The following is a 13,903-nucleotide window of genomic DNA, read 5'->3' as shown; positions in this document are numbered from 1 at the left end:
GACCCTGGCTGGTGAAGCTCAGTGGTTGAGCACGGGCTGCAAACCAAAGGGTTGCTGGTTTGATTCCCAGTCAGGGCATATGCTTGGGTGGCTGGCCAGGTCTCCAGCAGGGGGAACATAAAAGGCAACCACACATTAATGTTTTTCTCCCTCTTTCTCCTTCCCTTCCCCTGTCTCTAAAAATAAATAAATAAAATATTTTTTAAAAAGAGGGACTCCAGAAGTTTCTTCTGTGATTCAATCCCTGCTGGGCTTTGCAGTCAGAGAATTATGGGGACTTACCTTTCTGGCACTGGTATCCTGGGCTGGGGGGCTTAATGTAGTACCTGGACTCCTTGCTCTCAAGATATCTCTTCAGAATTTTTATCCACTACATGTGTATGCAGGACTAGCCTGTTCCATGTCTCTGCCCCTCCTACCAGTGTGGATGGATATGGTTTCTTTAATTCTGTTGTTGTCAGACTCCCGTTCACCCCTATTTCTGATGGTTCTGAGTGATGGTTGTTCTATAACTTAGTTGTAATTTTGATGTGGCTGTGCAAGGATGTGAGCCATGTTTATTTATGCTGCTTTCTTGACCAGAAGTTTCCAGATTTATTAAATAAGACATAAAAACACAAACGAATAAGGAAAAAACATATTTGATTATATTAAAATAAAAATGAATCACTACAGGCAAAATTAGAAGACAAATAAGGCCCTGGCCAGGTATCTCAAGTGGTTAGCGCATCATCCTGATATGCCAAGATTGCAGATCCGATCCACAGTCTGAGCACATAAAGAAGCAACCAATGAATGAATAAATAAGTGGAACAATAAATTAATCTCTCTCTCCCTTCCACTCTCTCTCTAAAATCAATCAGTATATTAAAAATACCATTAGAAGACAAGCAAAACACTGCAAGAAAATATTCACAATGTATTTAACAAATAAAGGATTAGTATCTAAAATATATGAAGATATAAATAAATAACAAAAAGACAATTGAAATGGGCAAAGGATATGAACAAGCAATTCTATAAGAGGAAAAAAATGAGCAATGAGCATATGAAGAGATACTTAATTTTATTGTTGATCAAGAAAATGGATATCAAACAATAATGAGACAAGTTATCAGCAAAAATTAAAATCAGAAAACATCAATATTGAAGAGAATGTGGAAAAATGGGAGCAATAATACAAATTACTATAATTATATGGGAAAAAAACTTGGCAATGTCTAATAAAATTGAATATGCAACTCAACAATTCTACTTTTAGGTTTACACCCTGGAGAGCAATTCACACATGGTCACATGGAAACATAAAAGAATAAAGTGGGACTTTTTTTGCAATCATAATAAATCTGGGAACCTTTTATATAAGAGCCTAGATTTCCCCAAAAGCAGAAACCAAGATAAGGTCTTGCATGCAAGTAGTTTATTTTGGGAAGTGATTTTAGGAAATAGAGGGTGGAGGAACTGGGGAAGGCAAAAGAAAGAAAGAGGAAGAACCACTTCAGTGATGTGTATCTAGCTGGTCACTACCTTAGGCAGCTCTAGCGGGGTCCATTCTACTAAAGATTTCTTTAGGGACTACATAGGAAGCACCATAGAGTTGTTTGTCCCAGGGATAGAAGGTATGCATATCTATCCATGTTTTCCCAGCTTCCACTGGTCAAGGATTGTACCATGGGTTAATGCTCTAACATTTCCAGGTTGTAAGTGAGCCAGAATGGCTAAATAGGATCCTGCTGGAACTCTCGTACTGCTCTTACCTTTTGTTTCATAGTCTTTCTCTTTGACTTTTTCTCCTACTTTCTGGGAGAGTTCCTCAACTTTATTTCCAACTCTGATTTTCCTTTGTATTTGTCCAACATATCTTTTATTCCTTGAGAGTATCCTCTGTTTTGCTGTGTTTTTTTTAAAGGAAGCTGTTCTTGTTTTATAGACACAACAGCTTTTTATGTCTTTCTTAAGGTTATAGTCATATTTTTTCTTTTCTTTTCTATGTTACTTTGTTCTCTGGGGGCATTTATTCTTTCTTATAGTTTCTTTATTATGGTGGAAATCTTTCTCATGTCTCATAGTATTAATTGTTGGAGAGGTACTAAAAACCCTATTGGAGCTATATAATGGATTTGGCTTTAGAACTGGTGAACTTGTTTTAGGTTATCAAATAAGAAGTTTGTTTCTACTGTGAGTAACCCCCCAGATGCCAGATAAGTAGGAGTTATTCAGTTTCTTCCCTCTGCCTGGGGTGAGATGTCCCACGGTTGTGTTACATGTTCAAGTTGTAAGAAGGCATTCCATTCATTGACTTTCAATTAATCCATCTGTTTTAAGCCCCACATCTTATTTCTGCCTTCTGGGAGGACATGCCATCGCTGCTGGTTTGTTGGCTTTCTTACAGACTCTGTCATACTGCCAGTTTGTTCTGGGCTGGAGCTTTCCTTACTCTATCAGTTACCCTTTCTCATGACATTTTCCCTTTGGAAACACTGAAATCTCTCTTCCACCTTGCTTTGTGATCATAGTCTTTTTTTGTGTTGGTGAGTTGACATCTACATATATTAATATGACAATACATTTGGTCTTCTCAGTTGTCCTTTGTTTTTAATACTTTTTGACATTTTACCACATTGGTTTTTTCAATGTATGATCTGTGACTTCTTTTCCAGTATGTGTGTGTATGCTATGTGTGTGATGTGTTCATCTGTTAACTTGAATGTTTTTAGGTATAGTGTTCCTGTGGTTGATAGCTTTATAGCTCTAATTTTATATAACATAATAAATTCTAGCATATAGCTAGATTTAAAAAATCTAGTCTAATAATTTGTTTTCAATAGGTGAGCATAATTTACTTACATTTAAAAAATGTGTATAGTTGACATTTTAGTACCGGCTTATGTATTATTTCTGTTTACCATTTTTCTTTATTCTTTTTTTCTGTTGATAGATTTTTATTTATCCCAATCCTCTTTTATCAGTCTACTCATTTGGGAGGTGTAGATTGTACTACTTCCACTTATTAGTACTTTCTTTAAGTTTTTCAATACATGCACACTTAACTCCTTTTCCAACAAAACCATAGTAAATATTTCAATCCTACACCAGACATTTTTTGTAATTTTACTCCTCTTTGAACACTCCTCACTCATCTTCCATCTTATCACACTTCTTTAGAGTTTCTGTTTTATATTTTTAACACGAATAGTATTTTTTTTACTGTCCATAGTTAAACTTCTCTACATTTTAAGCAAATTTCTGTGCTGCATTATATATCTTGCAGTAATTATTTTAGTGAGCATCTGGGAGCATAAACTCTTGTAATATATTGAAAATTTACTTATTGTTTCAATTGAGTATTGAATTACTAAATGCTGAAATATTTCCTTGGGGAAAAACAGGGTTATGCTCCTATAAGCTTCTGGTCACAAAATTTATACAACATTACATCAATAAATATGTAGCCTTGTATTATGTATGTTTCTATTTAAAGATACTTTAATGTATATTGTTGATTCATTAACATAGAACTCACAGCCAAAAGCACTATAACTCATACCTGAAGAAAGCCTATCTAAAACACAAATTTCTCCATAAGACACATCACAGCTTAATGCAAGCACCACTTCAGCATTATGCTTGGTGGCTATTTTAAACAGCGAAATCACCAACAAAAAGCATAGAACTGCAAAAAACTGTAGCACTAGGTAGACTACAGAAAGAATACTTGTTTACAATATGAGAGCTGAAACAATCAGGCAGAGCAGCACCTTGTTTGAAATCTCCTGGGACCACAAGCATCTTCTGACTCAAATCTCCCCTCTCAGTGCACATGTCTATAAATGACCACAGAGTGGCATGTGTTGATTTTAGGGTTACAAATAAATCTTAGTGAGTAGGCAAATTTGCAAATAGGGAATCTGCAAATAATGAGGATCTACTGTATGTATATACCACAGTGACTTTTCACAAGGTTAAGGCATCCACATTAGCAAGTACCCAGGTCAAGAAATATAACATTTCCAGCAACCCTTTGGGCCCCCTTCCAAGGGCAACCACTATCCTGACTTCTATCATAGATTGGTTTGTCTGTTTTTTTCACATTATATCAATGTAAGCCTGTGTTTTGTACTCTTGTGCCTGACTTTTGTTCAATATTATGTTATCCATTTATATTGTTGCAAGTTGTAATAGTATTGATCATTTTAAAGCATTTTTGTCAGTTTGTCTGAAGCGAATTTGTATTCCTATTATTGCTTTTGTTGTCTTACCTAGAATATTTCCTCATGTGCTTTAGACTTCTAATTTTCAAAGTCATTTTAAGTGGGAATCTTTCTGCTTTGTTATCTTTCCTTACTTTCTAGTAATGGAGTGGGTATGCAGCTGCCCTCCCCTATGGCCACCTCCAGGGCTCCAGTCCAGAAACAAGTCTTATAGGGCTGTGTTTCATATGCCTCCTCTGCCAAAAGGTTGGAAATGTCCAGTCTCAAAGCCTATAGGAGACTTGGCTGAGGTCCTGCTCGTGAGGCTGTGGCTGTGCACCTGCCTTCTTAGATCCCTATTTTCCCAGAAACAGTTACACTACGTGGCAGTGTAGCAGCCTTTCTAAGCCCCCTTGAAGGGAGGGACACTTCGCTCCAGGCTTCATACAGGGAGCCTGACTCTATTCTGCACCTTGTGTGGAACTGTTTGGTTCCTAATTCTCTGTCAGTCAGCCTCCTGCCATCACCGCCTGGGTCCAGACCTGGAACCCAGCATGTGTCTGACTTCATTCTTGCTCACCATTGTGGATTTCTGGTGCCATAGATGCTTGCTTTGTCTTTGACTTCAGCTGTCTCTTTTTGGTTATCTCTTTTTATATTTGACTCATCATTGCTATATATCTGGAAATGGGAGAAGTTGAAGAGTGAACTTAACTATGCTATCCTGTCTGATGCCTGTATTGCTTTGTTTTGTCAGAGGATAGCAAAGCCATTTGTATTCTGAAATAAATAAAATGCATTGTTCAAGAGTTCCCACTCAGGTGGAACCAACCCAGATGTCCATCAACTGAAGAATGTGGCATATATATGGAATATGTCAATAGAATATTAGTTATTCCATTAAATAACAATTTAACCATTAAAAAGAATTACTGATACATGCTATTATGTGGATGAACCCTGAAAATATTATACTGAGTTAAAGGAGCTAGATACAAAAAGGTCACATATTGTATGATTCCATTTATATGAAATATCCAGGGAACTCTGGCCAAGATGGAGGCATAGGTAGACACACTGTGCCTCTTTACACAACCAAAAGAAGGACAACAACAATTTAAAAACAAAAAACAACCAGAACTAACAGAAAAACTGAACTGTATGGAAGTCTGACAACCAAGGAGTTAAAGAAGACACATTCATCCAGACTGGGAGGGGTGGAGACCAGCATGGAAAGGACTCCGGGGCTGTCAGACCCAGCCCTGGATTGGGGCTGCACCAGGCCGCAACTGGGCAGTAAGACTGTGGTGGCAACTGGTGGAGCAGGCAGTCCCACGCTGTGTGTAGATAAACCAGGAGGAACAACTGGGAAGTGGAAACAGACCATGCACCCCAGGACTCCAGCACAGGCAAATAAAGCCTCAAGCCACTGATTAAAAACACCTGTGGGGGTTGAGGTGGCAGTGGGAGAAACTCCCAGCCTCACAGGAGAGTTCATTGGAAAGATGCACAGGCCCACCCACCCGGGAATCCACTCCAGAAGGGCCCAATTTGCTGTGGGTAGTGGAGGAAGTGACTGAAAGCCGGTGGAGAGTGCAGCAAGTGTTCACTCTCATATTTCTTCCCCACATACAGCATCACAACACAGCAACATGGGTTACCCCTCCTGGGTGAACACCTAAAGCTCCGCTCCTCACTACATAACTGGTACATCAAGACAAAAAAAAATGGCCCAGTGAAAGAACAGATCAAAGCACCAGAAAAAACACAACTAAGTGACAAAGAGATAGCCAGACTATCAGATGCACAGTTCAAAACATTGATAATCAGGATGCTCACAGAATTGGTTGAATTTAGTCACAAATTAGATGAAAAATGAAGGCCATGCTAAGTGAAATAAAGGAAAATGTACAAGGAACCAATAGTTCCTTGGGAAAGGATGGGAAGGAAACTGGGACTCAAATCAATGATGTGGACCAGAAGGAAGAAAGAAACATCCAACTAGAAAAGAATGAAGAAACAAGAATTCAAAAAAATGAGGAGAGGCTTAGGAACCTCCAGGACATCTTTAAACGTTTCAACATCTGAATTATAGGGGTACCAGAAAAAGAAGAGGAAGAACAACAAGTGGAAAAGTTATTTGAATAAATAATAAAGGAGAACTTCCCCAATCTGGCAAAGGAAATAGACTTCCAGGAAGTCCAGGAAGCTCAGAGAGTCCCAAAGAAGTTGGACCAAGGAGGAACACACCAAGGCACATCATCATTACATTACCCAAGATTAAAATGAAGGAGAGAATCCTAGAAGAAGCAAGAGAAAAGGAGACAGTTACCTACAAAGGAGTTCCCATCAGACTGTCAGCCGATTTCTCAAAAGAGACCTTGCAGGCAAAAAGGGGCTGGAAAGAAGTATTTCAAGTCATGAAGAGCAAGGACCTACATCCAAGATTGCTCTATCCAGCAAAGCTTCCATTTAGAGTGGAAGGGCAGATAAAGGGCTTCTCAGATAAGGTCAAGTTCAAGGAGTTCATCATCACCAAGCCCTTATATGAAATGTGAAAGGGATTTATTTAAGAAAAAAGGATAAAAAATATGAACAGTAAGAAGACAGCAAATTCACAATCATTAACAACTATATCTCAAGCAAAACCAAAAGCAAATTAAGCAAACAACTAGAACAGGAACAGAACCACACAAATGGGGATCACATGGAGGGTTATCAATAGTGGAGTGAGATGGGGAGAAAGGGGGAAAATTTATGGAAAATAAGAAACATAAATAGTAGGTAGAAAATAGACAGGGGGAGGGTAAGAATAGTATAGGAAATGTAGAAGCCAAAGAACTTATATGTACCACCCATGGACATGAATTAAAGTGGGGAAATGTGGGTGAGAGGGGATGAGCTGGGTGGAGGGGAGTACAAGGGGGGGAATGGGAAAAATGTAATAGCATAATCAATAGAATATATTAAAAAATAAAATAAACAAGAAAACAAACAAACAAACAAACAAACAAATATCCAGAATGGGCAAATCCATAGACACAGGTGGCAGATTGCTAGTTTTCAGGAGATGGGGAGAGGAAGAAATGGGAATTGACTTTTAGTGGATATAAAGTTTCCTTTTAGGGTACTGAAAATATTCTGTAACTTGATACTGGTGATGGTTGTACAACATTGTAAATATAGGAAATGCCACTGAATTACACACTTTAAAGTGGTTAAAATCATGAACTTTATATTACGTGAATTTTACTACAGGCAAAAAAAAATGTTCCCACCCTTTTGCACACCTTCCTAACTGCTGCTGTTTGAATGGATCAGTCCTTTGCACCAACACGATACTGGGTTTGTGCCTTTACTGTGCATCTTTCAAACTATGCTGCAAATTATTTGTCCTTTTAACTGTTACTCTACCAGGCTGTAAGCATTTTCAAGAGAAGAGATGTGTCTTATCAGATTTGTTTCTTTGTTGCCTTAGTGTCTGGCACAGAGTAAGCCCAATAAATACTTGCCAAATAAATGAATGAACATATTAGTTGAACTCAAATGACCACTCAAAAAAATCACTCCTCTTCTGGGTCTCTCAATTTATTATTAAAATTATTCCTTGGGGAAATTTCTTTTCATTAGCAAACATATCGTAATGCCCTCAGGGCTGAAGCTTTTAGTGTGAGGGTACACTACCAGCAGTCCGGACAGTTCCCTAGGGCCTCCTAAAACCCTGACTCCCCAGCCTCTGCCCATCCTAACATAGAGGTCCAGTCTCAATGGCTGCAGGCTCAGTTATTCAAAATATTATCAACAACTAAGCTCAAAAATGCTTCTGCTGAGTCACCCTCCAGCATGAAGTGTTTTCTTTACCATGCTTTCATTTGTCCTCTGAGGTGTAAATTGCAAATATCACAGCTTCTCTCTCCAGAGGTGAGTTAAATAAATTCACCTGGGTCAGGCAACAAATGATGGAATCAGTGATGCATCAAGTTTGGAGAGACTTCAAGGGGGTCTTCCTGTCCATGCTCCTATGTGTGTCTCCTACTCATTCACAGGTTTCAGAATTATACATTTACCAAACATACCAGCTACCAGATTAAGATTTTGAGATACAAAAATTTCTTCCTTAGCTTTAACTCCAGTTCTTTCTTTTTATTTATTGATTTGAGAGAAAGAGAGAGAGAGAGAGAGAGAGAGATCAATTTGTTGTCCTCTTATTTATGCACTCATTGATTGATTCTCGTATATGCCCTGATCAGAAATCAAAAACAAAACCTTGGCTAATTGGGACGACACTCTAACCACTTAGGTTTCCAGCACTAATTTCAATTTTTTATGATATGGCTAAAGACATTTTTCTTGTTTCAACTTGTGTGAAAGTTAGGATGGGAAAAGTTATTAACCATTTCCCCAGTGTTAGCCCTCTATACCCTCAAAGTGACTTTTAAATCATTTTTTTCACCTTTCATATTAAAATTTGCAATCCTTTCATTTAAAAAATTGAGAAACTATAATGTGCCAGAAACTCTGGAGTCCAACATAAATAAAATATAATCCTTCTTTTTAATATGTGAGTTCATAGTCATTTTTTAGTGTTTGCTTGAAGTTCCTATTTCTGACTTTAATACAACTTTGTAAAATGTGACGAACTGTTTTTACTAGCTTATTATCCTGTGTGCTCTTTATTTATTTATTCCTAGAGAGAGGGGAAGAGAGGGGGGAAGAGAGAGAGAGAAACATCAATGTGCAAGAGAAACATCAATCAGTTGCCTCTTGCATGCCCCCAACCAGGGACCTGGCCTGCAACCCAGGCATGTGCCCTGACCAGTGAGGGATCTTTTGGTTTCTGGAATGATGCCCAACCCACTGAACCACACCAATCGTGGCTATCCTGTATGCATTCAATAAATGGAAAGAATCAGTGCTAATCTTTCTTCGTGTGTCAGTAATCAGCAGCCTGTGGATAGGTGAGATTGTCTGTGCACAGCCACATGGAAAGCCTTTCAATGACCTGAAATGGAGATACAGAGTAGAAGCTGGAAAATAATTTCTAGCAGTGAGCACAGAGTCCCATGGTCTGACATCACAGAGACACCTCATCTGATTTGACTGATGCAAACAGGGCATTTTCTGGGAAACCCCACAGCCACCAACAGTGCCCTGAAGTTGTCAGTCATTCTGTGTAGTCCCTAGAACTGCAGGTAAGGAATATGGAAGGCAAGGTAAGGGTGCATATTTCTTTGTCATCTAGGAGACCCACGGAAACTGAAGCCATCACTTTCTTTGCTTACTCAATATCCCAGGGAGAGGGGGATGTTTGGGGTCCCTGGTTGGCTTTGAAAGGGATGTGCTAGGATTTCAAAACCTGCCCTGCAGCCAGCCTCCAATAGTGATGCTGACTACTCAGGCAGCCAGCATCTCTCTGTCATTTAAGCTTCCTGAAAAATGGAGTTATACAGTAAAAGGATTTGGGAATAAAAGATGTTTTGTAAAGTAAATGATCATTTTTTTAAACTTCAGGGGCTGGGTTTTTTTTTGTTTGTTTCGTTTTTTAACTGCTAACAGTCTCCTTACAGGAGGGGTGTCAAACTCATTTTCACTGGGGGCCACATCAGCTTTGCAGTTGCCTTCAAAGGGCTGAATGTAATTCTAGGACTGTACAAATGTAACTACTCCTTAACTAGGGGCAAGAAGCTCAGCACTACAGCCAGGTAGAAACAAGGTGCTGGGCTGGATAAAACAAGGTGAAGGGCCGGATTTTGTCCATGGGCCTTGTGTTTGCCACCTGTGCTTTAGAGGGAGATGTGTTAACTCAGTCAGCTGTCATTCATTAGTCCTGACCACAAATTCTACTAGCCTGGTGCAGCTGGTGAGCAAGGCATTTGTGGACCTGCTTTGGATGTGAGAGACTTCTCCACCTCTTAATGCCTTTTGTACCATCTTCTTGCATGTAGCTATATTATAGCTAATTATCTGCCTTTTCATCACTGTCTGGTTTGGGTTACTCAGAACTTAACTCCAGGACAAAAAGTTTCAAGTGCAAAGAATTTATTTGAAAGGTGACCCCGAGAGACACTGATAGGGGAGGGAGAGAGAGAAGGAAAGTTATCCATAAAAATAATTCTTACCAAGCAAGTTACTGGAGCTTGAACCCAGGGGTGAACTCTGGGGAACAGGGTATTATACAAATCTTGGAGCTATCGCACCCGAGGAGTGAGGAAATTGAGGTATTTATATGCCGATTTCCATCAGTCATTGTTTGAGAGCTGTCCCTGTGTTAATTCTATACCCATATGGGAGAAATGAACCTTAATCCCTACTTCATTTTACACAAATAATTTAATGCAAGAAAGAGCATATGCCTAAATGTAAAAGTTAGAACTATAAAGTATCTAGAAGAAAATATAGGGGAATTATGTGTACGACCATAGGTTAGGCAAAAATTTCTTAGGCAGGACACAGAGAGCACTGCTAAAAAATACCTGAAAAATTAATAAATTGGACTTCACTCAGAATGAAATACTTCCCTTTGAAAAACATTAATAAGAAAATGAAAAGGTATGTTATAGAATAGGAAACAATACTTTCAATACAAAAATCTCACCAAAGACTTGTATCCAGAATATGTAAAGAACTGCTACAAATCAATCATTGACAAAAGATTTGAATAGACACTTCAAAAAATAAGATACACAAATGGCCACTAAGTCATTTGAAATGGGGTTCAGCATTATTCATCATCAGGGAAATGCAAATTAATGAGATACTACTATATATTCACTAGAGTTGCTAAAACTAAAATAACTTCGTAATGCAAATATCAGTGGAAATAACTGGAATTCTCATGTTTTGCTGGTAGGAGGACAAGATGGTACAACCATTATGAAAACACTTTGGCAGTTTTTTAAATAGGGCTAAATATATCTATCTCTTTAGAATCCAGCACCTATCTACAAAAAAGACTGGTACAAAAATGTTCATAACAGCTTAAAAACAAACAAACAAACAAACAACAATCCAAATGTCCATCAACAGGTGAAGAATGAACAAATTGTGATATCTTACAATAAAGTGTTATTCAGAGTAAGAAGCAGTGAACTACTGACACACACAAAAATGCGGATGAAGCTAAAAGACAATTACACCGAGCAAAAGAAACAGGTACAAAGAATACATTCTGTTTTGTTCTGTACAGATTAAGTCCAGGCACAGAGAAGCCATGCTATAGTGATAAAAATCAGATCAGTGGTTGCCCTTGGGAGTTCGAGATTGACTGGAAGAAGACACTCCTAAGGGAATTCGGACCTTTTGAAAATGTTCTTTATCTTGTTTTGGTTGGTGGTTACATGAGTATAGTTGTCAAATCTTATCTAATTGAACATGTAAGATCTGTGCTTTTTATTATATAAAATTATGCCCTAATAAATCCCACCAATTTGCCTTTTAAAAAGAAAACACAATTTCCATTCAAAACAAGGAGTGATTTGCTCTATGTTCTGCATTCCCATTAGCTTTAAGCTTCAGGAAATCGGATGCCACGTATGTTTTTCTCTACTGTATCCCCAGCACCTAGTACAGCACCTGGGACCTCTTGAATGCTCAAGTCACATTTGTTAATATCATACGTTTTTAGAAGAGCCTCTGTTATAACTGTAGCTTTCAATCTCCCTTTGCAGCCAGGATCTGTTTTTGGCAGATGCTGGTTACCCGAGAAGCTTGAGCACAGGTGCATTGTCTAGAAGGGAGCTTGCAGGTGGGAACCCAGCAGGGCTCTGAGTGTCCTTGGGCACTGACAGGGTCCCAACTGTGAGCACCATCTGCTCCTGTGAAGGGTGTCTGACAGCATCCGCAGCCCTGGACCTGGAAGGTGAGTGCCTCTGAGACCAAATGTCAGACTCCTATTCTCCCGCCCTTAGGGAGCTATGGAAAGTCATTTTATCCCTGCAAAAAGCAAGTGCCAACATGTGTTTCTGCTTTGTAATTCACCAAGTATTTCCCTACATATGATCTATTTTATCCTCCCTATGACCCTGTAAAGTAGGTATTTACTAACCCTATTTTACAGAGAGGTTAAGTGATTTCCCCAAGGTCACACAGCTGGCAAGTGGTGGAACTGGGATTGAAACCAAGTTTCTGACCATTTACTACTATATTAAATGCAGTACTGCTGTGTCATTTAAGGACCTTCAGAAGCAGTTTCTGAAATCTGACCCCTTCAAGCTCTACTGGACTAATGGAAAGAAAAGTAACAAATATCACTTGCCTCAAATGCATTTTATTCTAAATGCCCCTGAAAGATTAGCCTGCCTGGATAACCATTATGATATTGCCACTGCCCCATGTGAATTTTTCATGCTCCTCATCACCTACCAAGTAAAATTCACTCTTCTTAGCTGCTGTTCAGTACTCTTCTGCCCAATTCACCTTTGTGGCCTCATTCCCCCCAAACCTCACCTTCTCTGCAACTTTTGCTCCTCCTCTTGCTCTCCACATGGAATACCAGTGTTTTCCAGATTCCCTTGCAAAACTTTTTCTCACCCTTCAAGTTAGGACTGAAATGCCACCACCATCCCCATTTGTGGATGTTTATTTCATTTGAATCCTTTGAGCACGAGGTTTATACCCTTCACATGGCACTGTCATGTATCATGAGTCTCCGTCTGTCTTCCTTATTAGACCGTGAGGTCCTAGAAGCCAGGTTCATGCCTTCCCCATTTTTGTAACCACTGTGGGCACTAGAGTAGCTACACACTGCAGATATTTAATCAGTGCAGAATTAATAATTTACCACCTCTCCAACCATTGTCTGTGCATTTAATACATAGTTTTAAATAAAACTTTGCCATGCATAGTTTTAAAAAATGTTTGCATTATGAGTTTATTTTACGAGTATGGTTAATAAAGCCCCACTTTCAGTGTGCATTGCTTCCAATTTGCCTGGATGAATACCTACATTTTTTTGCAAGTGGGTTGGACACGTGGATAGATTGTGGAGTCCACGCTCCTACTCTGTCCGTGTAACCTTGGACAAATTACTTCTACCCTCAGGACCTTATTTTACCTCCATCCATTCAAGGGATGGGGGGACAATCTCCGTTTTACTTCTTTAATTCATCACCAGGTTATTGGGAGGACAAATGAAATAACAGATGTAGAAGTGCTTCGTCAACTACAAATCTCCTAGACCTGTCATTTAGTGGTACCTGCTGTTTGAGGCACGGTTTTATTGACGGCAGCACCCCATCCAAAAGTTCTTTCAGAGAGAACTTGTTGGTCTGAAGGCAGTATATGTTGGGGGCTGCAAGGTGATGAGGAAATGACCCTAACTGGGCTGTGTTGTGGTGAGTTAGAGGTGGGCAGGGACGTTGTTGTCTGACAGCCTGCCTTGAGGAAGGAGACCAACACCCTTGCCCTGGCAGCCTGGGAACGCCACCTCGCGTGCAAGTTACAGGAAACTGGCCAGTTTTCGGGAATGTCTCCATCGGAGCGCAGGATGGTGACGGACTGCTGAGGGAAGGTGAAGCCTGAACGCTCCAGAGGCCGGACCAACTATCACTGATGGGCACAGCCCCACTTCACGTTGGAAGCCATCACATCCACCTCGTGAGCGAAGACTAGGCGCCCAAACGCCATAGCGACACCTACAGCCAAAGAGCCCCCAGCAGGAGTCCTTGGGGCCTGCCCATTGGCTTGCACTCGAGGGAAGGGCGTGTCTTGAGTCA

Source organism: Artibeus jamaicensis, unplaced genomic scaffold (assembly GCF_021234435.1).
Source record: "Artibeus jamaicensis isolate MK-2021 breed Jamaican fruit bat unplaced genomic scaffold, CSHL_Jam_final scaffold_286, whole genome shotgun sequence".
Taxonomy (NCBI): Eukaryota; Metazoa; Chordata; class Mammalia; order Chiroptera; family Phyllostomidae; genus Artibeus; species Artibeus jamaicensis.
The sequence above is the reverse complement of the archived record's forward strand: the minus strand, read 5'-3'. Positions refer to the sequence as shown.